Raw genomic sequence first — 26,049 nt, 5'->3', positions numbered from 1 at the left:
ATGGGCCAGATGCAAGCAAACAGAACTTGTTCAGTTTCGGATTCCTGGTCAGCATCACAGAATGGAGTTTAATTACTTACCGCATACTGGACATTGAAAGCACAAATTATTTTCCCTTTAGCTTCAGGAAAATGTAAAACCGTTCCTAAACAAACTCTCACGTTATTGGAATGGTGCTTATGCATGTGAAATTTGAGCTATGTTCATTTGACTTTCATCACCAAAAGGGCCAGAGTTGTCTTGTAATAATGAGTTTCAACTCACTGGGACTTAGAAACAAACTATTTTAGATACGGCCTGTGAACAAGTTTAGTGACATTACTTTGTGTACACAATTCCACAATGTGGAATGAAAGACATATAATGTGACAAAAGATATATAATTTACATAAATATATATTACTATTAGTTTTGGAATTTTGATTTCCAAATAGAGGCTGTTAGGTATTGGTTACATATGTGATTGGCTTTCTTCTTTCAATGCCTTCAGGCACAATGGCAAGCGTTAGGCATAAAGCCGGTGACTGAAGACCCTGTTGTGTGAATGGAAATTGTTTACACTATTGAGCGAATGACATGTCATGTAAACATTTAAGGTTGTTAGATTTGTTTCAGTTCAGAAAAATCTAAGGTAGAACCAGTTTTTTTTAAAAAAAACATCAGTTCAGAAATCTCTGGGGTTCAGTTTAGAAGCAAATTTAGTTAGTCTCCTATGAGGAGTGCAGGGCAGTTCTGGGAACAAATCATCTCATTACAAGGATTTAGTTAGTGAATCTTCCAAATAGGAAAGTTTGATTAGAAACTGGCAGGCTATTAGAACCAAGAATATTTAAGCTCTAAGATTTGTTAACAGATCATGTTAGCAAATTTGGAAAGGAGTCATCAAATTGTGCTCCCTGTCCTTGACAAAGAAACTGCAAGAAAAGACATAAGTTAATTTTTAAAGAGTTGAAATATGTGGCTAATTTCTTTGGATTTGAGTCTCTGTCATCAATAGAGTCAGGAAAAACATTGAGCCTTTGATTAACTGTGTGATTTAAGACCATTTAACTATCTTCAATATTTGGATAACTTGTTTTTTTAATGTTGCTCGTACAATTCTGTTCTGTTTTTAAAGAAAGCCTGCAGCTTACGTGAATGTTTCAGCGATTAGCCATCACATTAATGAGATAAACAAATAAAAACAGGCCAGAATATCATTTGGGTAGCATCTTAGTTTCAAGATATGACTTTATCAAGTACCTGGGAGACTCTTGGTGATTAATGGGTAAAATGTTTATAGCAAGCAGAATGAACACATTAAGGTATTTGGTTTAGTTTCGACTTCAGAACAGACATTCAAACTTTTAGTTCGATGCTGAAGGCTATCCACCATTAGGAGAAGCAAATATTTTCCAGGTCAGATCAGGGGAGCAATTATCTCAGCAGAAATTGAAACTTTCAACCTCAGGTGAGTTTGGATAGGAAGCTTCAAGCTGTTGGAGCTGAGAAAGGTTTCAGCCATAACAATTGTGTGAGGTTCATACCAGTGGGTTCAGAAGGGAATCATAAAATTGGTAAAATCAGAAAAAGAAACTGGACAGGTTCAGATAAGTAAAGATTTAAAGAGCTTAGATTTGAGTGGTATTTCTCTGGAATTGAGTCACTGTAATGGATGATATTTGGAAATAGGTTGAAACTTTATTTTGATGTTTGTCTTAACATATTTTGAACTATCTTCTACAATCATGTATCGATTTGTCTGTGTATTTCTTCTTTTATGTAATAAATTATGTTATATTGTTTAAGAACACCATCAGCCGTGTATAAACATGTTTCAGTGACACAACTGCTAAATTGACAAATGGAGAAACTTAAACATACAATGTATCAATCAAGTTTAATTTTAGGATCTGACTCGAACAACTGAAAAAGAAAGGTATCGGTTTTGATTAAAATTTTGAGGTGCCGGTGTTGGACTGGGGTGTAAAAAGTTAAAAATCACACAACACCAGGTTATAGTCCAACAGGTTTCATTGGAAGCACTAGTTTTTGGAGCGCTGCTCCTTCATCAGGTGATTGTGGAGGACGCAATTGTAAGACACAGAATTTATAGCAAAAGTTTTCAGTGTGTTGTAACTGAAATTATACATTGAAAAATACCTTGATTGTTTGTTAAGGCTCTCATCTATTGGAATGAGCATGATAGTTTCACTTCTTTCATATGTAAATCACAAAACTTTTTTAAAAAATGTTACATTCTCAGGTTTGTTTCGTGATTTACAAAAAAAATTGTGATTCATATAAGTGGGTGGCACGGTCCACAGTGGTTAGCACTGCTGCCTCACAGCGCCAGAGACCCAGGTCTAATTCCTGCCTCAGGCGACTGACTGTGTGGAGTTTGCACATTCTCCCCGTGTCTGTGTGGGTTTCCTCCGGGTGCTCCGGTTTCCTCCCACAGTCAAAAGATGTGCAGGCCAGGTGAATTGGCCATGCTAAGTTGTCCGTAGTGTTAGGTAAGGGGTAAACGTAGGGGTATGGGTGGGTTGCGCTTCGGTGGGTCAGTGTGGACTTGTTGGGCCGAAGGGCCTGTTTCCACACTGTAATGTAATCTAATCTAATCTAAACCCAGTCCGCCCATTTCTCACATATGAAAGAAGTGAAACTATCATGTCATTCTAACAGACGAGAGACTTAACAAACAATCAAGATATTTTTCAATGTACAATTTCAGTTACATCACACTGTTGCAATAAATTCTATGTCTTACAATTGTGTACTCTACAACCACCTGATGAGGGAGCATCAATTTCTTCTCTCAGAGGATTGTGAGTCTTTGAATCTCCTTGAAACAGTCAGCTGGAGCAGCTGAGTCTTTGTTAAGGCTGTGATGTGGAGGTGCTGGTGTTGGAGTGGGGTGGACAAAGTCAAAAATCACATGACACCAGATTATATTCCAACAGATTTATTTGAAATCCACAACTTTCGAAACGTAGCACCTTTGTCAGGTGTAGTGAGAGGAAAGCACATAGAACACAAAATGTATTGCCAGGGAGATCAAGGGCAGAGAGATCAAAAGATCATTCAAATGGAGTTGATTAGTAAGTCTCTGTAGGTGACCAAGGCTGTTAGACAGTGTGGCTAAAGTGTCACTAGCTGAATAACAACTGAAGGGACAACCTATAATTGAATTAAATGTGGCAGAGAGTTAATTACAAAAAATTAAAAATAAGGTGGTGCTGGAGACAAACCAGATGATTGGAATAATATGGAACAAAAGCAGAAGCTGCTGAACAAGCCCAGCAGGTCTGAAGAATCTATTCCAGACAGTTAGTTTGTCTCTAGCACCATCTTATTTTTAATTTTTTGTAATTATCCCTCTGCCTCATTTAATCTGCATGACTTGAAGGTGTTGGTGTTGGAATTGGGTGGACAAAGTTAAAAATCACACAACACCAGGATATAGTCTAACAGGATAATTTGGAAGCACTAGCTTTCGGAGTACTGCTCCTTCATCAGATGCTTGTGGAGGATAGGATCGTGCTCACAGAATTTATTACCAAAGGAGTCCAGTATCATGGAGATGTGATACAGTAAACAATCTTAGATTAAAACTTCCATCTGTTATACTGGGATGTGCTGGTTTCTGTTCTTTGATATGTAAATCCCAGAACTTCTATTAAATTACATTTTCAAGATAGCTCAGCTTTTTGAACAATAGGTGTGAAGTCATAGAGTCATAGCTTCATTGAGACGTACAGCATGGAAACAGACTCTTTGGTACAATTTATCCATGCTGACCAGATATCCCAATCCAATCTAGTCCCATCTGCCAGCACCCAGCCCATATCCCTCTAAACTGTTCCTATTCATATACCCATCCAAATGCCTTTTAAATATTACAATTGCACCAACCTCCACCACTTCCTCTGGCAGCTCATTCCACACACACACCACCCTGTGCATGAAAACCTTGCCCCTTAGGTCTCTTTGATATCTTTCCCCTCTCACCCTAAACCAATGCCCCCTAGTTCTGGACTCTCCCACACCAGGAAAAAGATCATGTCTATTTACCCTATCCTTACCTCTCATGATTTAATGTGCCCCTCATGACTTTACCCAATGCTATGCCAGACTGACAAACCCTCTGTAAGTTTTACAGAGTTTTACATGGATTCATGCAGTTTTTGAGCAAAATAAAATGTAATACTGCAAAAATAAATTCACCCCTTAAGCTTATATGTGTGCACAGAGTGTGTGTGAGGGTGTGAGTGCACATGATACAGTGTGTGTGTAAGCTTGGTTAAGTGTGTGTGAGTGTGATGGGATATGTGTGAGAGGATACGTGTGTTGGTGTAAGTTCAGGGAGTGTATGTGTGTGCATATGAGAGAGAGTTTGTCTGTGACGGAGGGTCTGCATGGGTGTGTGAGAATGTAGGAGTGTGTGTGTATGTGAGAGAGTGTATTGTACAGTGGGGTCACCTGTAGTGTGACATGAACCCATGTTCCCGGTTGAGGCCATTCCCATGGGTACCAGAATTTGCTATTAGCTTCTGCGTTGTTGCTTGTCCTGATATCTGCTTTGGAGAATGGTCACCCAAAGGTCCGAGGCTGAATGGCCTGGATCGGTGAGGTGTTCCCTGTCTGGGAGGGAGCACTCCTGCCTGGTGATTGCCATGCAATGTCCATTCATCCGTTGTCATAGTGTCTGCTTGGTGTCCCCCTTATGTCATGCCTCAGGGCATCCTTGCCTTCAGCGTATGAGGTAGATAGCGTTGTCCGAGTAACACAAGTACTCGCCACGTACATGGTGAGTGGTGTCCCCAGTTGTAATGGTGTTATCCGTGTTGACATTCAGACACGCCTCGCAGCAGTTGCTGTGGCACGGTTGTATGGTGTTGTTGTCCTGAAGTTTGGGCAGGTTGCTACAAATCATGATCTGTTTAAGTTTTGGTGGTTGTTTAAAGGCGAGAAGTGGAGACATGGAGAAGGTCTTGGTGAGGTGCAAATCCTCATCGATAATGTGTTGCAGGCTGCGAAGAACATGGTGTAGTCATTCTGCTCTTGGGAATTACTGGGACAACAATGGGTAACCTGTCCGTTGCAGCCTGTGTCTGTCTCCTGAGGAGGTCATTATGGTTTCTCACTGTGGCACATCGGAACTGGCAGTCAATAAGTTGAGCATTGTACCCTGTTCTTTTGAGGGCATCCTTGAGCACTTTCAAGTGTCCATTTAATGCCTCATCACCTGAACAGATCCAGTGTATACGAAGGGCTTGGCCATAGGGATGGCTGTTTTAATATGTTGCGGATGGAAGCTAGAGAAGTGTAGTATCATGAGATTTGTGGTGTAGTGAGGTGCTAAGATGCCCACCCTTGATGACGATGCATGTGTCCAAGAATGAGACAGATACAAAAGACTAATCCATTGTAAATCTGATGGTGGGATGAAACTCATTATATCACTGTACAATTGTTTCAGTAACTCTTCACCATGTGTCCAGAGGAAGAAAATGTCATCAATGTATCTGGTGTATAGTGTTGGTTGGTGTCCTGTGCAGAAAAGAAGTCTTGTTTGAACTCGTGCATGAAAATGTGGCATATTGGGGTGCAAAGTTGGCCCCTATGGCTGTTCCATGTGTCTGGATGAAGAACTGGTTGGCAAAGGTGAAGATATTGTCGTCGTGGATAAACCCAACGAGATGTAGCACAGTGCTCGGAGATTGGCAATTGTTGGCATTGAGTACTGACGCGGTTGTAATAATGCTGTCATTGTGGGAGATGATGGTGTAGAGTGCTGACACGTCCATTGTGACAAGAAATGTTCCTGGTTCAACTGGTCCATGGGTGTTGAGCTTCTGTAAGAAATCTGTAGTGTCACAACAGAAGCTGGATGTCCCTTGTACAATGAGTTTCAAGATGCCTTCGATATAGCCAAAGAGGTTCTCATACAGGGTCCCATTGCCTGATACGGTGGGACGTCCTGGCGTGTTGGCTTTGTGTATCTTTGGAAGGCAGTAGAAGTCGCCTACACGAAAGGTATATGGGATGAGGGCGCATCGGGCACTCTGAAGGACTGGATCCAAGGTCCTGATCAATGTGTTTAGTTCATGGCTGTGCTGTTTGGTCGGATCGGCCAGTAGTTGCCTGTAGTGTTCTTGGTTGTTCAGTTGTCGGTACACTTCCTTGTGGTTACCTGTTCGATTCTGAATGATGAAGGCTCCTCCTTTATGTGCTAGTTTAATGACAATGTTTGATTGGTTCTGAGAGCGTGGATGGCATTGTGTTGCGATTTGGTGATGCTTTGCTCTACCTTGTGGGTGCAGCTGATGAATCTGGCATTCACATATTACCAGACGGTTTGAGCATACATGTCAAGCTCAGTGCAGTGGCTCTCTGGTCGGGTCCAGGTTGACTCCTTCTTTGGTTGCTCCTCTGTGGATCCCTGTGATGACTGTTCTGGTTCATTGATAGAGTCACTGGGATCACTGTTAGCATCTTGAAAGAATTCCCGGAGTCTCATTTGTCTGATTAATTCCTCCTTGCCTGCTGCTAGACTCATGGGGTCCATTTAATGGTGGGGCAGAAATTGAGCCCTTTTCTAAGAACTTTGACCTCTTCTACTTGAAGGGTGTGGTCCGTTAAGTTGACGATCGATTTCCCCATTGCGATGATGTTTTCAACCATGGTGTCGGGTGTGTGTGTGGGGGGGGGGGAGCGGGGTGGGGGGCGGATGGTGGGAGTGCGAGCTGCTGGCTACAGCTGGTGCTAATGTCAAGTTCCTCCAGTTTCTTATTCTTGGTGTATATGTACATGATGTAGTTTTGTCGCCTTATCTGTTTGGCAATGTCGCATAACTGTACTGTTGTGTCTTGAGTGCAAGCTGAGAATATGGAGTCCATCTCTGCCTGCTGCAGAGTTGATGCAAGAGATGGTTGAGGAGTTTGCGAGAGGTTCAGTGACAATGTTTCTCCATGTAGTCTGTATTGTAAGTCGACTTGAGTGGGTTCCTGATCCATAATTCTTTTGGGATCCTCACTGCTCTCCTCATTTCTGCAGAAACTTGACGCCTGTGTTGATATGCGTGATCTTCTTGGAGATCGTCTCCACTTTGAGCAGGCAGTTTGTGGTGGTGATGGTCGCCATGACTTGGAGATGCCGGTATTGGACTGAGGTGGACAAAGTTAAAAATCACACAACACCAGGTTATAGTCCAACAGGTTTATTCGGAAGCACTAGCTTTCGGAGAACCACTCCTTCATCAGGTGATTGTGGAGGATAAGATCATGATCACAGAATGTATAGCCAAAGGGGTCCAGTGTCATGGAGATGTGATACAGTAAACAATCTTAGATTAAAACTTTCATCTTTTATAAAGGCATATGCTGGTTTCTGTTCTTTGATATGTGATTCCCAGAACTTCTTTTAAATTACATTCTCAAAATAGCTCAGCCTTTTGAACAATATGTGTGAAGTCTGTTTATCTCCCAATGTCAGACCGACAAACCCTCTATAATTTTACAGAGTTTACACATCAAAGGCATATACCTTTATAAAAGATGAAAGTTTTAATCTAAGATTGTTTCCTGTACCACATCTCCATTACCCTGGACTCCTCTGGCTATAAATTCTGTGAGCTATAAATTCTTAAACTCCACAACCACCTGATGAAGGAGCAGCACTTCAAAATCTAGTGCTTCCAAATAAACCTGTTGGATTATAACCTGGCTTTCTGTCATTTAATCGGATTATAGGTCGTCCCTTCAGTTGTTATTCAGCTATTGGCACTTTACTCACACTAACACCCTTGGTCATCTACAGAGACTTATTATTCAATGCCTCACTCACACTATTTGTATGATCTTTTGATCTCTCTGCCCTTGATCTCTCTGCCCATAAATTCTATGTCTGTGTACTTCCCTCTCACTTCACCTCATGAAAGGACTAGGCTCCAAAAACTTGGGATTTCAAATAAACCTGTTGGACTGTAACCTGGTGTTATGTGATTTCTGACATTGTTAAGGATGAGTTTAATAAGATTGTTGATCAGTAGGGGATTTATAAGGCTAGATTACCTACAGTATGGAAACAGTCCCTTTGGCCCAACTAGTCCATACTGACCCTCCAAAGGGTAACCTACCCAGACCCATTCCCCATATGTACCCCTGACTAATGCACCTAACACTATGGGCAATTTAGCATGGCCAATTCACCTAACCTGCACATCTTTGGATTGTGGGAGGAAACCAGAGCACCCAGCAGAAACCCACACTGACACAGGGAGAATGTGCAAACTCCACACAGACAGTCACCCACTGCAGGAATCAAACCCAGGTCCCTGGCACTGTGAGGCAGCAGTGCTAACCACTGAGCCACCGTGCCTTCCCTGGTTAGCAGGGAAAGGCAGAAAAGTGGACAAAAGAAGTACCAAATCAGCCATGATCCTATTGAATGGTGAAGCAGGCTCAAGGGGCCGAATGGCCTACTGCTGTTCCTATTTCTTATACTTTTATGATTCCACTACAGTTAGAAGTCTGGTTATAGTGCAAGACCCAGTTGGAAGGACTGGGACTTACTTAGTCTAGTTTACATAATAGTGCAATTAATAAAGTGACTTTTTAAAAAAATGCAATTTCAGTTAAATAGTACCACTGAAGCATTCCTGGGTCAACCTCCCAACACCCTGCACATGTCACTTCTGCACTCATTGGAAATTAGACCTGCCATTTTGGTCTGAACTGGACGGGCTGTTGTCCTTCACTTTATGATGCAGTTCCTTCTTGAGCAACATCCAAATCCCTCTCAAATGGAAGAGAAAAAGTTGCTGTCAGAGTATCAGTGCAATGGATTTAAAAAGAGTAAGGATTACAGTTTTTAGGATGAAGTGAGCAAGGGGCCACTGGTGATATGGAGATGATGTTATAAATACTCCATTGGTTTACCTCCATTTATATTTAGAAGTAATTGTTGGTTTCATATTTGTGTGCTTTTTTTTGCTAATTGTGCTTTACTATTTTTGTGCTTCTTAAATGTAACTGTTTAGGAGGGCAGGGTTTGGGCTTTCAGAACAGAATTTGGAAACACATTATTTTTACCATTTTGTTTCCTTCTTTGGTTTGGCAGCACATAAGAATGGACTGTTGGCCAGCAAGCAACTGGTTTGCTATATGCCTTTGTTCATTAACGGCTTTTTTAAAACAAAAATTGGAAAGCTTCACAAAACTATTTTACAAAAATAATTAATGGGGACTAACAATGTGTACAAAGATATACAGAGTACTTAAAAACAAATATCAAATTGTGCCTTAAAAGACAAAGTGTAGAAGACATTCAAATCAACTCTTGATTTGGAGATGCCAATGTTGGACCGGGATGTACAAAGTTAAAAATCACACAACACCAGGTTATATCCAACAGGTTTAATTGGAAGCACAAATCTAGTCAGTGTAATGATCTGAGTCATTCATATATATTGCACTCAGACTGGAATGTGTGGTGTAATTTCTAATTGGTTCAGAATGGACACTTGGTAGTGGCAGATCGCACAGCTATCAGTAAGATTCAAACAACATACCAAACTTTGCAACCAGATCTCAAAGTGCAATCACTTTGTCTACTTACATTGGCGATTCAAAATTGTAAATATTCTGCCCTTTGAAGAAATCATCTGTTAAAACAAGAAAAAAAATTTGCTAAAATAGCTTTGGCATATTGTGAATTTTTTTTCTGGTCAGTAATTTCCTGGAACACAAAAGGAAAACTGTTGGGGAAATGAATGAATACAGCTGTAACTACAGACCCAAGCACACTTACCTAGAAACATCTACAGTGAATTGCCTTCACAGATTGAAGTTCACCATTTTTTCTTTGTATTGTCATGGGATGTATTGGCAAGCCACTTATTCACTGCCTCTAACTGCCATTGAACAGAATGGCTTGATAGGTCATTTCAAAGAGCAGTTAAGAGTCATTGCTTTAGGTCTGAAGTCATATAGGAGAAAATGAGGACTGCGGATGCTGGAGATCAGAGTCAAGAGTGTAGTGCTGGAGCCTCCTCCATTGCCGCTCCCTCACCACCCAATGCCTGGAGGAAGAACGCCTTACCTTCTGTCTCAGGACCTTCAACTCCAAGGCACCAATGTGGACTTCACCAGTTTCCTCATTTACCCTCCCCCCACCTTACCCCAGTTCCAACCTTCCAGCTCAGCACCAACCTCATGACCTGTCCGACCTGTCAATCTTCCTTCCCACCTATCCGCTCCACCCTTCTCTCTGACCTATCACCTCAGCCCCACCTCCATCCACTTACTGCACTCTTAACTACCTTCTCCCCAGCCCCACACCCCTCCCTTTTATCTCTCCACTCCTGAGGCTCCCAGCTTCATTCTTGATGAAGGGCTCCAGCCCAAAACGTTGATTCTCCTGCTCCTCGGATGCTGCCTGACATGCTGTGGTTTTCCAGCAACACACTCTTGGAAAAGCAGGCAGCATCCGAGGAGCAGGAAAATCGACGTTTCAGACAAAAGCCAGCTCTATTCCTGATGAAGGACTTTTGCCTGAAATGTCGATTTTCCTGATCTTCGGATGCTGCCTGAGCTGCTGTGCTTTTCCAGCACCGCTCTAATCTAGAATCTGGTTTCCAGCCTCTGCAGCCCTTGTTTTTACCTGGAAAAGCACAGGATGTCAGGCAGCATCCAAGGAGCTGGAGCATCAATGTTTCAGGCATCAGGTCTTCATGCGGAAAGAGATCAATTCTTCCTCCAGACGGCAGCTTATGGTCTCAACATTGGAAGAATGCCTCATCTTCCACCTATGGGCCCTCCAATCATACAGCATCAACATCAATTTCATCAGTTTGCTCATCTCCACTCCCCCTATCTTATCCCAGATCCAACCCTCCAACTCGGCACCGCCCTCTTGAACTTCTCCTGCCTGTCCATCTTCCTTCCCACCTACCCGCTCCACCCTCCAATCCGACCAATCACCATCAGCCCCCACCTGCTTCCACCTATTGCCTTTCAAGCTATCTTCCCCTCCAGCCCCACCCCCTTTCCTATTTATCTCTCAGCCCCCTTGGGCCTCCCCCAACATTCCTGATGAAGGGCTGTGCCCAAAATGTTGACTCTCCTGATCCTTGGATGCTGTCTGACCTGCCGTGTTTTTCCAGTGCCATACTGTTTGACGGTACTCAATGAGTGGTGAGCAGGCACTCACTATTTAAAGAGACCCCTTTTTATGGAGAGACTCTAAAGATGTTAGTGTCTGGGTGAGGAATCTGGCTCAGGAGAGGGTCAGTCCACTAACAGCCATCCACCTGCCTTTCCTCTGGCCCTAGCCCCCTCTCTAGTGAACTGTACCCTACAACTCCTCGGTAGGGATTCCTGACAAAAGCCCCCAAGAAATATTGGCATTAGCCACCCTCCACAGAGGGGTTGGTGAGTTTTGAATTCTCAGCTGTGGAGCAAAAAAAAATCAGCACGAGGATTTCCACTGTTACCAGGAGATACAGTTCCTTTGGGGGCTCCTGTTGCCAATTTTGTGACGGATATCATGCCATAAGCAAACTCATTAAATTTTGCACATGGCTAATTTACTTATTGCCCAATGCACCACTCACCAGTGGGAAACCTACTGGACAGATGAGAACCAGTGAAATACAACCAGTGAGAATGGGCATGATAGACGTTCTCTCAAAGCTGGAATACAGAGGGAAAATATTTTGACTGGCAGTCACTTGCTGGAATAACACAGAAGCCCAAAGCATTCCTCTGCTATTCGTTTTCATATTCTTCTTTACTTCTGTACGATGCTGGTATTTAGAGGGAATGTGGAACTGAAAATAGCATTTTAAATATTGTGTTACTGCATGGACAAACTTGACATCAGCTCAGAATTGTAGCTTGGAAACTTTTGACAGTTATACAAATATACTTTCTGTTTTGTAATTCCAAGCATTTTATGCATTTCATTTTAATTGCAAACCTAATGCTTTTCTGATACACAGAGCTAGCTGAAACCATACTTCAACATAACCATGATGGATAAATAAGCATTTAGTGGGAAATTGTATTTAGGAAAGCATAGTGGTAGTGTTGGAGTGCCTGCTGAATCAAGCATGTGTTTAAATTGAAATAATTTCAACCCAGATTCCCACCGTTGAAGTTCAATACTATGTCGTTAGTGCTATGAGGCAAAAAAAGACAAAATATACATATAAAGACTTCCTATAAACCGTGAAAGCGAAGAAAGTGTTTTTATTAACTATATTTTTGATTTTGATTCAGTTTATGTTCTTCCAAGAGTCATCTCCTCTGTGAGTAATGATGCAGACTCACAGAAATTAGACATCACTCCCTGAAGTTCTTCATCATTAAACCCCTCCCCTTGATAAACCATGCTGCCAGTGACTATTTCAATTGACCATTTCCTGCCACCCAAATTTCTGCACCTACCTGGAATCCAGCTGCTGAGTCACAGCCATTTTGTTGACCAGTCACATGATGGTGCTGCTGAGAATGAGGCAAGTTGGAACATCCCTTCAGCTTGGCCCAACAGATTGCTGCTTCCAGTTAAAATCAGAGCCGGTATTCCTAAAGTTTGTGTGGAAGATTATTGGGAGTATGCTGAGGATTGAGGTTACAATCAGATCAGCCATGATCTTATTGAAAGGTGGAGCAGGCTCAAAGGGCTGAATGGCCTACTGTTCACCTTTGTTCAGATGTTCATGCTGATTTTTGTTGGAACTTTACAGAGAAGCAAAGAATGAAGGAGGAGGTCAATCCTGGGAAGCTCAGTACCACCCAGCTGGAGAAGAGTGTTTGCAAAATTGATCAAATGTTATGTGCGGGTACAAAGATGATCATTGCCACAAAAAGTGGGAAAAACATAAACTGGACTAGAGAAGGACATGTAGGTTTGGATCTTCCTTTGGCAGTCTTTGTGTAGCTGCCAGTGTCCGCCATCATTACTCCACTAACAGTGACAGTAACTTTGAGTGTCAGGGTATGTTTTGTGGCTTGCATTGTTTATGAACACAGACAGAGAGGCAGGCAGCTTGCTTTGGTGAGGAGCCCCGAACAGTTAAGAGGGCGGACTTGTTATTGTGTGGCACCACGCCACAGCAGCCTCACACTGACAGGATGTGCCAGCAGCTTACTTGGCAAAAGCACTTGGCCCTACCAGATCCTGGAGATCTGTGTGCTTGCATTCTGGGGATTGAGCCAGTGCAAAGATTACAGGTAGATCAGTCCGTGCACAGTGAATTCATCAATCCAAGGACTTGGTCATTCTCAAAAGGGCTGTCCTATCAAGCCAGTCCAGAGGGTGAGCATGCATCAGTATAACTCTTTTACTGGCTCATCTTTCTGTTGTAAGTCCATTCCCTTTCAGGACTAAACACTTCTGCCTGACCCTCCTGTTGTTCAGGCTTTTCCTATGCCATTCTGTCAAACAGAGTGTCTGCTAACTGAACTTCAACTCCCTCATCTATCTGTTATTTTTTGCTTCTTGCTGTGACTTATAATAGTGGGATCCTGTTACTAAACAGTCTGGAAAAATTCCAGGGTATTTTTCTTTTAATTCCCCAGTTCCCTAGTCTTCCTTTGGCTTCTCCACAATATGGGGGTGCCACTCCCACCTTGGACTCTGCTAAATCATTCCCAAGAACAAACTGTACTCCTGGAACTGACACTCTGTCGATCTCTCCCACTATTACTTCCTCAGTCTTGAGGTGGCGGTCCAACCTGATCTTATGGGAACGCTAAATTTCTGTCCATTTATCCCAGAAATTACCACTCTCTCGGGTAACATGCCAGAAAGAGTGCAAATACATTCATTTTTTACTATCAGAGACTGATTAGATCTTCGAGTTGTAACATCTTTCCCTTCTCCTCCTGTTCTTCCTGAGTAAACTTTACACACAGAGGCAAAGTCTTTACAGCGATCAGATACTAACCCCATACCCAGCCCCTGCCTGGACTGTGAACTCTCCTGCAGTTCCTCAACTTTTCTTGGGGTTTCCTTTACTACTTTCACTAAAGCCACTGGCTTAGCCTCATTTACCACATCATTTTCCTCACAGCCTTTCTTCAACGACCAGCACTGTGACTTTACGTGTCCCACAATGTAAACACCTGAGGCTTTTCACCTCCTTTCCACCCTCTTGAGCTTCTTTTTCCACCTGTGGTAAACTATTACCAGTGTGCTCTACTCTTTGTTTTGTAGTGGAGCATCTCCCCTTCCCCCAATTTCTGTCCCTCACAGGATGAAATTCTTGCCGGAAGCTAAATTTTGCCTTCTGCACCAATGCATTTCATCTGCCATCTCTGCTGCTCTTCTCATCTCTTGAACTTTCTGTTCATCCACGTGAATTCTTATCACCTCTGGAAGTGAGTTTTTAAACTCCTCCAGCAGATAATCTCTCTGAGAGCCTCATCTTTTTAAGGCCCGCACCCATCTATCAAAATTACTCTGTTTAATTCTTTCGTACTCAACATAAGTCTGACCTGGTTCCTTCTGTATGTTTCTGAACCAATGTCTATATACTTCTGGTACCAGTTCATAAGCACTCAAAATAACCTGATTGACATCTTCATCATCTCTTGACCCCTCATCTGACAGCGGTGCAAATGCCTCACTAGCTCTGCCTACCAGCTTAGTCTGAACTAGCATTAACCACAAGTCCTCTGAAAACTCCATCTACCTAGTCGATTTTTCAAATGAAATAAAGAAGGCTGTGACATCTTTCTCATCAAAATGTGACAGTGTTTTAACATATTTTTATATATCACTATCTTCTCTCTTCATCTTCATCCTGTTAACTTGACTTTCCTGACTAATTCACAATTTCTGAAGTTCAAATTCTCTCTCCTTTTTTCTTTCATTTTCTTGTCTCTCTCTTTTCTCAATAAAACCTTCTCTCCCTTTCTTTTTCCTCTCTCTTTCTTTCTCCTCTTTCTCTTTCTCTTTCTTTATCTTCTAACTCCATTTGCCTCAATTGTAATTTAAGTTTTTCTAACTCTACTGCACTAGTCTGTTTCTGTGCTTGACCAACTCCATTACAATTTCAGCTTTCCTTTTGTCCCTGGTTAAACCCAATTCTAATCTATTTACTAATTCTAAAGATATGTCCTTCCTCTATCTTTCCAAACTTTCTTGGCAAATTTGGGAAGCATTTTCAAACTCCAGAACCTCTTTAACAAACTTAAGAGCCATTTCCCTCACATTTAATTTAATCAAACACAATTAACTGAAATTAAATAAATTGCCTCACCTATGTTTCATTAAAAGATCTAGGTCACTAATCAGCAATTGTTTAAATCTGCTGGGATCTTTTGTCCCCCAAATCTGCTCAAATCTGTCCAAATCTCAGACTGGATCTGTCTCAACCTGTCCAAATCACGGATCCAAGCCCCCAAACTGTTATGACACGGCAGTTGACTCTTCTGCTAATTAAACGAAACACTTGGAAAACCTCACCTCACCTTGTAACCTGTCAAAATATGAATGACACAGAACTCCCAAATTCCACTATTTAAAGAAAATAATATCAATTTGTACTTTAACTCTAAAAGTGAATATGAAATAACAATATTCACAACTCTAAGCCCCTCTTTCTCTTGTCAGGAGGCTGATCAGGAAGTAGAGTCATCGAGTCCCAGAGCTGTACAGCATGGATACAGACCCTTCAGTTCATCGTGTGCATCACAGCCAGATATCCCAAATTAATCTAGTCCTCGAACTAGCCTGGGGAAAGTGGGAAATTCAATTCTGGGATTAGAATTCATCAGACTGGCCCACTGAAGGATGGTTACAGTGAAAGGGCCATTTCAAGATTGAGCGTGGGATCTCTTTGAGCATTGCAGGAGTCAGGAAAGCTGCTCGAGGGGGCATTTTCACAAATGGCCATCACTCTGGCTTCAGCCTGAGGGACGTGTATGGTCAACGAAGGGCATGGGAATTCACAGAGCCATAGGTTGTGAGGGTAAATAAGGAACATTAACAGTGATATAAATGTAAATGGGGTGGGGGGGATGCTGCTGAAAAGTCATCAGGGAGACAAAGATAGCAACACAGAGAGGAACACGAAGTTGGAGGAGCTATCCTTCTGTGTTTCAAGTGGAGCCAGCAAGTCACTCACAAGGACACTCGCAAAGGGGAAACATTGCCACCTCTCATCCAATGTCAACTGCACAATAATTAGATAAAATTGCTGTGACTTTGTGCAGTGTAGATGGGGTCAGTTATAGATGTTCTCTTCGGGAAGGAGTATAATTGTTGGAATTTAAAGCACAGTCAGGGTAATAGCCTTCATCATGCATCTGCCGATACAGAGAAGCTCAGTTCGCATCAAATTGCAATTCACCGGCAGATTTACAGTGCAGGTGACAATTTCAAAGTTTAAGGATGTCACAAGACTTGGGAGAATTATAAATTGTGAGCAGAACCAGGCAAGACATCAAAAGGACACTGACAAGTTGGTGGAGTGGGCAGATAAGGGCCAGATGAAGTTCAATGTGGGGAAGAGTGAGGTGATAAACTTTGCTACAAAGAACATGGACAGAGAGTAGAAAATAATTGGTACTATTCAAAAGGGTGTACAGGAGCAGGGACACTTGAGTTCATTTGTATAGAAGTCATGAAAGGTGGCATTCGAGGAACCAAGAGTTTATAATATATTTATAATAAAGTTTATAATATATTTTAAAGTGTACAATTATCCCTTGTAACTACGGGTGATATGTTCCAGGACCGATCGTGGAAAGGCCGAAATCTTGGATAGGAGCAAACCCATTCATTTAAATGGGAAACGTACCTTTCTGGCAGCCTCCTGGTCCCTGGTTCTGGAACGTTCCCTTTTATATGTTTGGGCCATGGGAAACCGTAGGTATATGAAACCGTGGGTAACTGAAACTGTGGGTAACTGAAACCACGGAAAATTATTCCTCAGATACAGGGGTCGCCCTGTACAATAAAAAAAAGAATGCCACTTTCAAAAAGAGTAAGAAAGAGAAAAAGCTCTAGAGCTGGATAGAGCGAAATTTAGGAGTGACCAGGTTAGAGATGGGCCATGTAAAAGTTAAGGATGAATGAAAGTTGGAAGCATAGTTGACATCATTCTCAAGGTCAGAGTGAGAGCTTGAAATAGCACCACCTTGCATAAGCTCTGCTGCTTGCTGGCAGCACCCAAACCAAAAAATGGTGCCAGCATTCAAATGATCAAGGTCGTAATACAGTAGAGGCATGAGACTCATTTGTCTACCACATTGCAAATGCTTGTGTACAACTGTACTCAGCAACAGAATAGAGCACTTAATGTAAACTTCAGGTGAGGTGATGGCTGCGTGGTATTATCACTAGACCCTTCATCCAGAGACCCAGCTAATCATCTGCGGAAATAAAGCGAGATGAAAACAGAAACTCAGCAAGTCTGGCAATACTCGTGGAGAGAAAGCAGAGTTAATGTTTCAAGTGCAGCCAACCTTCTTCAATTTCTGCTTTTGTAATATTCACAGGACCTTGGTTCGACTCCTGCCATGACAGATTGTGAAATGTGAATGCAATAAAAATTTTAAGGTCAGAGTCTAATGATGACCATGAAACCATTGCTGGGGAAATCTGATTCATGCATGTCCTTTAAGGAAGGAAGCTGATCCTTACCTGCTCTAGCCAGCATGTGACTCCAGACCCACAGAAAATGAGGGGAGGCAATATTATCGCTGGACTGTTGATCTAAGACCAAGGTAATGTTCTGGGGACCTGGATTTTAAACCCACTACGGTGCATAGAACATATAACATTACAGCGCAGTACAGAACCTTCGGCCCTTGATGTTGCGCCGACCTGTCATACCAATCTGAAGCCCATTTAACCGACACTATTCCATATGCTTGACCAATGACGACTTAAATGTACTTAAAGTTGGTGAATCTACTACCATTGCAGCTATACCCTTACTACTCTCTGAGTAAAGAAGCTACCTCTGAAATCTGTCCTGTATCTATAACCCCTCAATTTAAAACTATGCCCCCTCGTGCTCACCGTCACCATACTTGGAAAGAGTTTCTCCCTGTCCACCATATCTAACCCTCTGATTATCTTATATGTCTCTATTAAGTTACCTCTCAACCTTCTTCTCTCTAACGAAAACTGCCTCAAGTCCCTCAGTCTTTCCTTGTAAGACCTTCCCTCCATACCAGGTAACATCCTAGTAAATCTCCTCTGCACCCTTTCCAAAGCTTCCACATCCTTCTTATAATGCAGTGACCAGAACTGTACACAATACTCCAAGTGCGGCCGCACCAGAGTTTTGTAAAGCTGCAGCATAACCTCATGGTTCCGGAACTCGATCCCTGTATTAATAAAAGCTAAAACACTGTATGCCTTCTTAACAACCCTGTCAACCTGAGTGGCAACTTTCAGGTGTACCTGGACACCGAGATCTCTCTGCTCATCTACACTACCAAGAATCTTACCATTAGCCCAGTACTTTGCATTCCGGTTACTCCGACCAAAATGAATCACCTCACACTTGTCCGCATTAAACTCCATTTGCCACCTCTCAGCCCAGCTCTGCAGCTTACCTATGTCTCTCTGTAACCTACAATGTCCTTCGTCACTGTCCACAACTCCACCGACCTTAGTGTCATTTGCAAATTTACTAACCCACCCTCCTACACCCTCATCCGGGTCGTTTATAAAAATGACGAACAGCTGTGGACCCAACACCGACCCTGGTGGTACACCACTAGTAACTGGACTTCAGGATGAACATTTCCCATCAACCGCCACCGTCTTTCTTCTTTCAGCAAGCCAATTACTGATCCAAACTGCTATCACTCCCAAAATCCCGTTCCTCCGCATTTTGAAAAATAGCCTACTGTGGGGAACCTTATTGAACACCTTGCTGAAATCCATATACATCACATCAACCGGTTTACTCTCATCTACCTGAATGGTCACCTTCTCAAAGAACTCAATAAGGTTTGTGAGGCTCAACCTACCCTTCGCAAAACTGTGCTATCCCTAATCAAATTATTCTTTTCTAGATGAGTATAAATCTTATCTCTTATAAGCTTTTCCAACACCTTACCAACAACTGAAGTAAGGCTCACTGGTCTATAATTACCAGGGTTGTCTCTACTCCCCTTCTTGAACAAAAGAATCACATTTGCTATCCTCCAGTCTTCTGGCACTATTCCTGTAGACAATGATGATTTAAAGGTCAATGCCAAAGGGTTGACAATCTCCTCCCTGGCTTCCCAGAGGATCCTAGGATAAATCCCATCCGGCTCAGGGGACTTTGCTATTTTCACACTGTGCAGGATTTCTAATACCTCTTCCTTGTGAACATTAATCCCACCTAGTCTAGTAGCCTGTACCTCAGTTTTCTCCTTGACAACATTGTCATTTTCTAGAGTGAATATTGTCGAAAAATATTCATTAAGTGCTTCCCCTATCTCCTCTGACTCCACACACAACTTCCCACTACTATCCTTGAATGGCCCTAATCTTACTCTTGCCATTCTTTTATTCCTTCAATACCTATAGAAAGCTTTAGGGTTTACCCTATTCCTATCTGCTAACAATTTTTCATGTCTCCTCCTGGCTCTTCTGAGCTCTCTCTTTAGATCTTTCCTGGCTACCTTGTAACCCTCAAGCGCCCTAACTGCACCTTCACATCTCATCCTAACATAAGCCTTCTTCTTCCTCTTGACCAGAGATTCCACTTCCTTCATAAACCACGGCTCCCGTGCTCTACAGATTCCTCCCTGCCTGACAGATACATACTTATCTAGGACACACAGGAGCTTTTCCTTGAATAAGCTCCACATTTCTAATGTGCCCATCCCCTGCAGTTTCCTTCCTCATCCTATGCTCCCTAAATCTTGCCTAATCGCATCGTAATTGCATTTCCCTCAGCTGTAACTCTTGCCCAGTGGTATACACCTATCCCTTTCTATCACTAAAATAAACATAACAGAATTGTGATCGCTATCCCCAAAGTGCTCACCTACTTCCAAGTCTAACACCTGGCCTGGGCCCATTACCCAGTACCAAATCTAATGTGGCTTTGCCCCTTGTTGGCCTGTCTACATACTGTGTCAGGAAGCCCTCCTGCACACACTGGACAAAAACTGACCCATCTATAGTACTCATACTATAGTGTTCCCAGTCAATATTTGGAAAGTTGAAGTCCCCCATGACAACTACCCTGTCTCTCTCACTCCGATTGAGAATCATCTTTGCTATCCTTTCCTCTATATCTCTGGAATCATTTGGAGTCCTATGGAAAACTCCCAACAGGGTGACCTCTCTTTTCCTGTTTCTAACAGGTAGATGGTGGAATGAAACATAGAATATAGAACAGTACACCACAGTACAGGCCCTTCGGCCCTTGATGTTGTGCTGACCTTTTATCCAACTCTAAGATCAAATTGATTTACGTATCCTTCATTGTACAATCTTCCATGTGCCTGTCCAAGAGTTGCTTAAATGTCCCTAATGAATCTGATTTTACTACCACCCACCACTCAAATTTGGAATTAAGAATCTAAAAGGTGAATCTATTGTCAATTCTTGGGAAATCCCTTCTGGTTCACTAAAGTCTTTTGGGAGGGAAACTGTTGTCTTTATCTGGTCTGGACCTACATGTGACTTCAGACCTACCGCAGTGCAGTTGACTCTTAAATGCCCACTAGGCAACTAGGAATGGGCAATAAATGCTAGCCGAACTAGCAATACTTTCATCCCAGGAATGAATTGTCCAGTACTTAAATGGACTGACGTATCATTTGGTAGACTTTGATTTCAGACACCATTAAACTATTGTAATCCATTAAACTGTTACGCAGTTCTGAAGAGGATTCATATTGGACTCTGAACTATAACTATCTTCACAGATGGTGCCAGACCACTGAGATTCTCCAGCATTCTCCTCTGAGTTTGTTTAATTTGTTGCAATCTTCAAAATCCTACAATAACAATAGTTTCCCACCCCCACTCCATTACAGGATCAAGTCAGAGGGAGCAGACCTGGGGTAGGGGGAGCCCGCCCACATTAACTTGAAGGAAGCTGATTTTCGACTATATGCCACGTCACTTGTGCAAGCAGGAATTCTGCTCTGGCACCTTTCCATCCAGCAATCACGCGGAGGAGGAAGAAACAGTCTGCAGCGCATCGTTTTTGTTTCAAGTACCGAGGGAAATGATTCAATTGTATCTCAGATGGACGTAATTCCCAGCATATCCCTTAAAATGCTGGCCTTTATAGTGTACCTCATGAGACCCATTATTCTAAATTCCGACTGTTCAAATTCCTCCAGTTCAAACGAGACATCCAACTCAGTTATGCTGAAATGAAAAGATAATGGCAGCTACAGAACTGTTAGGGGAGCTGCAGATGCTGAGGTTAGGCAGTGGGGGAGGGGAAGCCACCAGAGCATATCTGCAATTCACAGAAGAAATTCCCCTGAGCATCTCTCATTTGCTTCCACGACTGATTGGCAGCGCCCTTCTGGGCTTGCAGGCAATGCAAGTTTCTTTGTAATTTGCTAGTAATAAATGCGTGGCAGTAGGTGGAGTCAGCTGCCGTATCTGATCTGGCAGAGTTAACCCATTTGCCAGCACAGCTTTCTTACTAAACGGTTTCAGAAGGCTGCTAAACTAACTGACATTTGGCATTTTTGTTAGTTCTGTTGGCATAGTTCGAAGGAAGTGAGAATAGAACTGTCCGTCTAGCTGAGGAACACAGACAAGTTGCTCATACCTGTGGAATGTGTGTGAGAGTGAGAAGAGTCCTCTTTTTTATATCTCCAATGGGGACAAACAATTGGAATTAAAAGCGAGGCCGAGTGGTGGAAAGAATGATTGTGCAGCAGTATAGGACAAACCACTGAACACCCTCTCCCCACAAAACAAACACTTAACCACCCCCCAGTCCCAGCCCAATCTCAAGACTCTTCTCCAAAGATAAAAATAGAATTTCTAAATGTTTTTGTTTAGAATTATTGCTGTGGACAGGACCTATTCTCTACTTTGGAAATAACATTTTCTTTTAACCCTAAAATAGTATGTTTAATCAGATTCATTTTCTTTTAAATGTGCTCTTATCAAAAGAAGAATTATTAACAGATGGGTGTGCAGAAAGCATGAGTACAGCCAGCTAAAATCAAGCCTTTTTTTGCCTGTAAAACTGCCACGTGCAGCAAGTAATTAAACTCCTTCCCTGTGGCAACAAACATCATCCCTCTGTTCAGTGTCAGAAACAGTCCAGACAAGCAAACTGATAGGGAACCAGGAGCAAACGACTCAAGTTCATCCATCTTCATATCTGTGGCGCCCTGAACTGACTTTAACCTTATATATCTGTCCATATTTTCTGGTCAGCCATTTCCTCGGGCACACAGCACATACCGTTGCTCAACTGAAACGGTAAACGAATGATTTTTGTTCCAGACCTTAGCCAACAGTAAGTATGATAAGGAAAGTTCAGTACAATTCGACATCTGAGAAAAACATGTTCACTCCCTATGGTGGCTGGCCTGACTGCCAGAAATTGCATTTGAAAAACTAAATTCATTAACAAATTGATATATTTAGTGAATGATTTGCAGTGATTGTGCCTTGCAATGACAATCCTGTTATTGTCCAAATCTGTACTAATCCTCACTCATTTATGATCTTATCATTGCTCATCTAAGCAGTGATGAGGATAGCCATCCATTTTTCTTTAATTCTCATTGGAGCCTGGCTACAATTAAAGGGGGAGCTCTCGAGACCAACCTGCAAGGCCCAGAAAGGTCAAGATTGATGTTCAATTGCTGAACTGCACTTTCAGCACCCTCCTCACCGTATCTAACCCTCTCCATCTTGATTTGGAAATGCCGGTGTTGGACTTGGGTGTACAAAGTTAGAAATCACAGTGATGAACCACCTGATGAAGGAGCAGCGCTCCAAAAGCTAGTGCTTCCAAATAAACCTGTTGGTCTATAACCTGGTATTGTGTGATTTCTAACCCTCTTCATCTTAACTCCCTTACTCCTCACCAGTGACCAACCACCCTATTTTCAGGAGGACTTTGTTTTTCTGCTTCTTAGCACTCCACCACACAGCACCATGCAGGCAGGGATCACCCCAGCTCTTCAACTTCAAATGTAACCTTCATGGAAAAAGCATTGCGCCATCTGCACAGTCCCAGACCTGAGAACCAGAAGTCACTGAAGTGCCCAGAAGCAGCCAAGAAAAGCCAGAATGATCTCTGATTCTGAAAGAGTGCTTGGATCCCCCTAGTCATGAATTTGCTTCACCTTTATTGTATCATTCTTTTTTGAAATATCCCACCTCCTCCGGACATTGTTTCAAGGATTGTTCCTTCAGGTCCCTGGTCGGGCTTGGCAAACAATTGTTGCTCTTGTCCATTGACTCCAGTCTCAGTCCGCTGAAGGTCTCCAATGTGGGAGAACTCAAATGTGGCCCCAAGAATTAAACTGTCTCAGTGATCTGAGCCTCACCCTGAAATTTTCATGGATGTTATTCTCTTGCCTCCATATGTGCTCTGACTTACAATCAGAGTGGTTTTTCTCAATTATTTGCAGGCCAGAGCAGCAAACCTAATTGAGCCTTCTCTGTCTACCAAGCTGCTTCCCAAGCACTTACTACAGGCTCGAGATGATGGCAAGGTGTTTGCAGACTTCATGCCGCAGTGCATTTTTTGTTGGTCCATTAGTGGTTTAAAACGGTTTAGTCAGCCAAAGTAATGGCTGGAATCCATGCAATTTCTTAAAGAACTCTTTATTTAGGACACTATTCAGATTCACAGAATCCCTACAGTGCAGAAAGAGGCCATTCGGCCTATCTGCGACAACTTTCCAAACAGCACCCAACTTAGACTCAGCTCCCTACCCCATCCCCTTAACCCCTGTGGCTAATCAATCTACCATTTACTGTGACTAATCAATCTAGCCTGCACATACTTGAACTGTGGGGGGAAACTGACGCACTCGACGGAAACCACACAGACACAGGGAGAATGAGAAAACTCCACAGAGACAGTCACCCAGTGCTGGAATCAAGCCTGAGACTCTGGCACTGTGAGGCAGTAGTGCTGACCACTAAGCCATCATACCACCCTCAGCATGAGATTAGAACTACTGCTTCCCCATTCTTTCATTTTAATCTATGACACCAACTCACCATTATACATATTTCTTAAATTAATCTCTTTACCCCTACAGGCTGAGTGTTTTTGTTTATCTATCTTGGCCTTTGGCTTGCATGACTCTCAGATGAGCATTAAAAGAGATTGGTTTTGAGACTTGGTGTCAATTGGAGGTTCATTCACTTTTACAACAGCTTTGCTAATTGAATTTTGAGCTCAGACATATTAGGCAAGATTCATGACAGAATTGGGTGGAAGTCCAATGAGGCCTTTCTCAATGTTGAGAGCAACTTGTTCCATTGCTGATGCCTTTACTGAGTGGCGAGTCGAGTTTCTCACTCGGCAGCGGTGAATTGCCATTTAAGGGTTTGATCGCTTGTTAAACACCTTAATAATTCAGCTCATTAATATTCAGCTTCCAATCTTACCAAGCTCACCAAACAAGCGAGACGTCAAGAATTCTTAACTTGGGAGTCGGAACAGGAATTCAGCTGGCAGGGCGTGATCCATAGGCTCCAGCCATGTGCATCCCACAAATACAGACTTTGGCATCCAACATTTGCCAACCCCTCACAATCATCAAAGCACCTCTCTGATCCATTAGCAGGAAGTACAGGTTTGCATTGCAGGGCACAACAGCAACTAGCTGTGAAAGGCTAGAGCAGGGACCCCTCATGTACAGGGACAGGCACCCAGCTCAAGGATCGGGCCAGGCTGCATGTCAAGTGTATCTGCTGGCTTTGTTAGTGCTCACTCGCTATGCACTCACCCGTATGTTCACAGCATCTATGCCTTGGCAATGCCTTGCTTTGTCTTGTATTTTAGAGCATTGAGGCTTCAGTCAGAGCCAAAGGCTAGCAGGATTGCACACTTGTGAAGTCACACAGGCAGAGGGTCCTGATAAATGTTTGGATGTATGAATGAGAATCTATATTATGATTACTTTTAAGGATCTGGCAAAAGAACATTCGCTCATACCTACAGGTGGATACTTTATGTTGCATTGTATTGTGTTCTGACTTGTGTACATATCGCCTTAAGAACACACTCAGGAACTTAACCCATTTGTAACTCGGGGGCTTGTCAGTAGGATTTGTCCAGTGGGTGGGAATGTTTTGTTGTACAGTGGATTGAGATGTCAATCCAACACCTACAGCATGTGCTAGCTGTATGTGCGAGGGAATGTCAGCTATGTTGGTTATGTGCCTTGAGCAGTGTGGCTTTGTGGCTATTGGGCCATTACATTGCTGGTGAAGGGCAGCTGTGGACTTCCAATACTCACATGGGTTCACTGTGGCCAATTAAAGGTGGTGTTTATGTAAGAGATATCGATCTTTCGCCATGTACTCAGTGAGTGGCACTTTGTTCCAGGGTTGGCACATAGTAAGATGGAGAAAATTAGGACTGCAGATGCTGGAGATCAGAGTCGAGAGTGTGGTGTTGGAAAAGCACAGTAGATCAGTCAGCATCCGAGGAGCAGGAGAATCGACCCTTCGGGCATAAGCCCTTCAGCAGGAATCTGGTAAGATGAAACTAGAAACAAATGTGAAAGATACAATAAGGATGGAATAGTTTGTTAACAAGGACAAGTTTAATAAAGTAAAGGGAGAAATCTGATTGGGCCTCACAGTGAAAATCTCTCCAAAAAAACTCCATACAACTTTCACTTAACCAAAAAAGCATATGATTTATCCAGAGATACCAACATTTTGGAAAACGTGTTTCAAAATCCATTCTGATCAAACTACATTATTGTATCATAGAGTCATAGAGTTGTACAGCATGGAAACAGATCCTTAGGTCCAACCCGTCCATGCCCACTAGATATCCCAACCCAATCTAGTCCCATCTGCCAGCACCCGGTCCATATCCCTCCAATTCATATACCCATCCAAATGCCTTTTAAATGTTGC

General features: G+C 42.6%; 1 long non-coding RNA gene across 1 annotated transcript in view; it reads right to left on the bottom strand.

The window, feature by feature from the left end:
* Positions 1 to 25,655, bottom strand: part of LOC140465830 (uncharacterized) — a 30,466-nt gene extending 4,811 nt beyond the window's left edge. Inside the window, exons 1-2 of the long non-coding RNA XR_011955162.1 lie at positions 25,419 to 25,655; positions 9,601 to 9,646 (exon numbers count right to left, since the gene is read on the bottom strand). This is a non-coding gene — a long non-coding RNA (uncharacterized lncRNA). The remainder of the gene's footprint in view (positions 1 to 9,600; positions 9,647 to 25,418) is intronic.
* Positions 25,656 to 26,049: the final 394 nt, after the last annotated feature.

This window comes from Chiloscyllium punctatum, chromosome 42 (genome assembly GCF_047496795.1).
Source record: "Chiloscyllium punctatum isolate Juve2018m chromosome 42, sChiPun1.3, whole genome shotgun sequence".
In the NCBI taxonomy this organism is placed as follows: Eukaryota; Metazoa; Chordata; class Chondrichthyes; order Orectolobiformes; family Hemiscylliidae; genus Chiloscyllium; species Chiloscyllium punctatum.
This window is presented reverse-complemented; position numbering and strand designations above follow the sequence as displayed.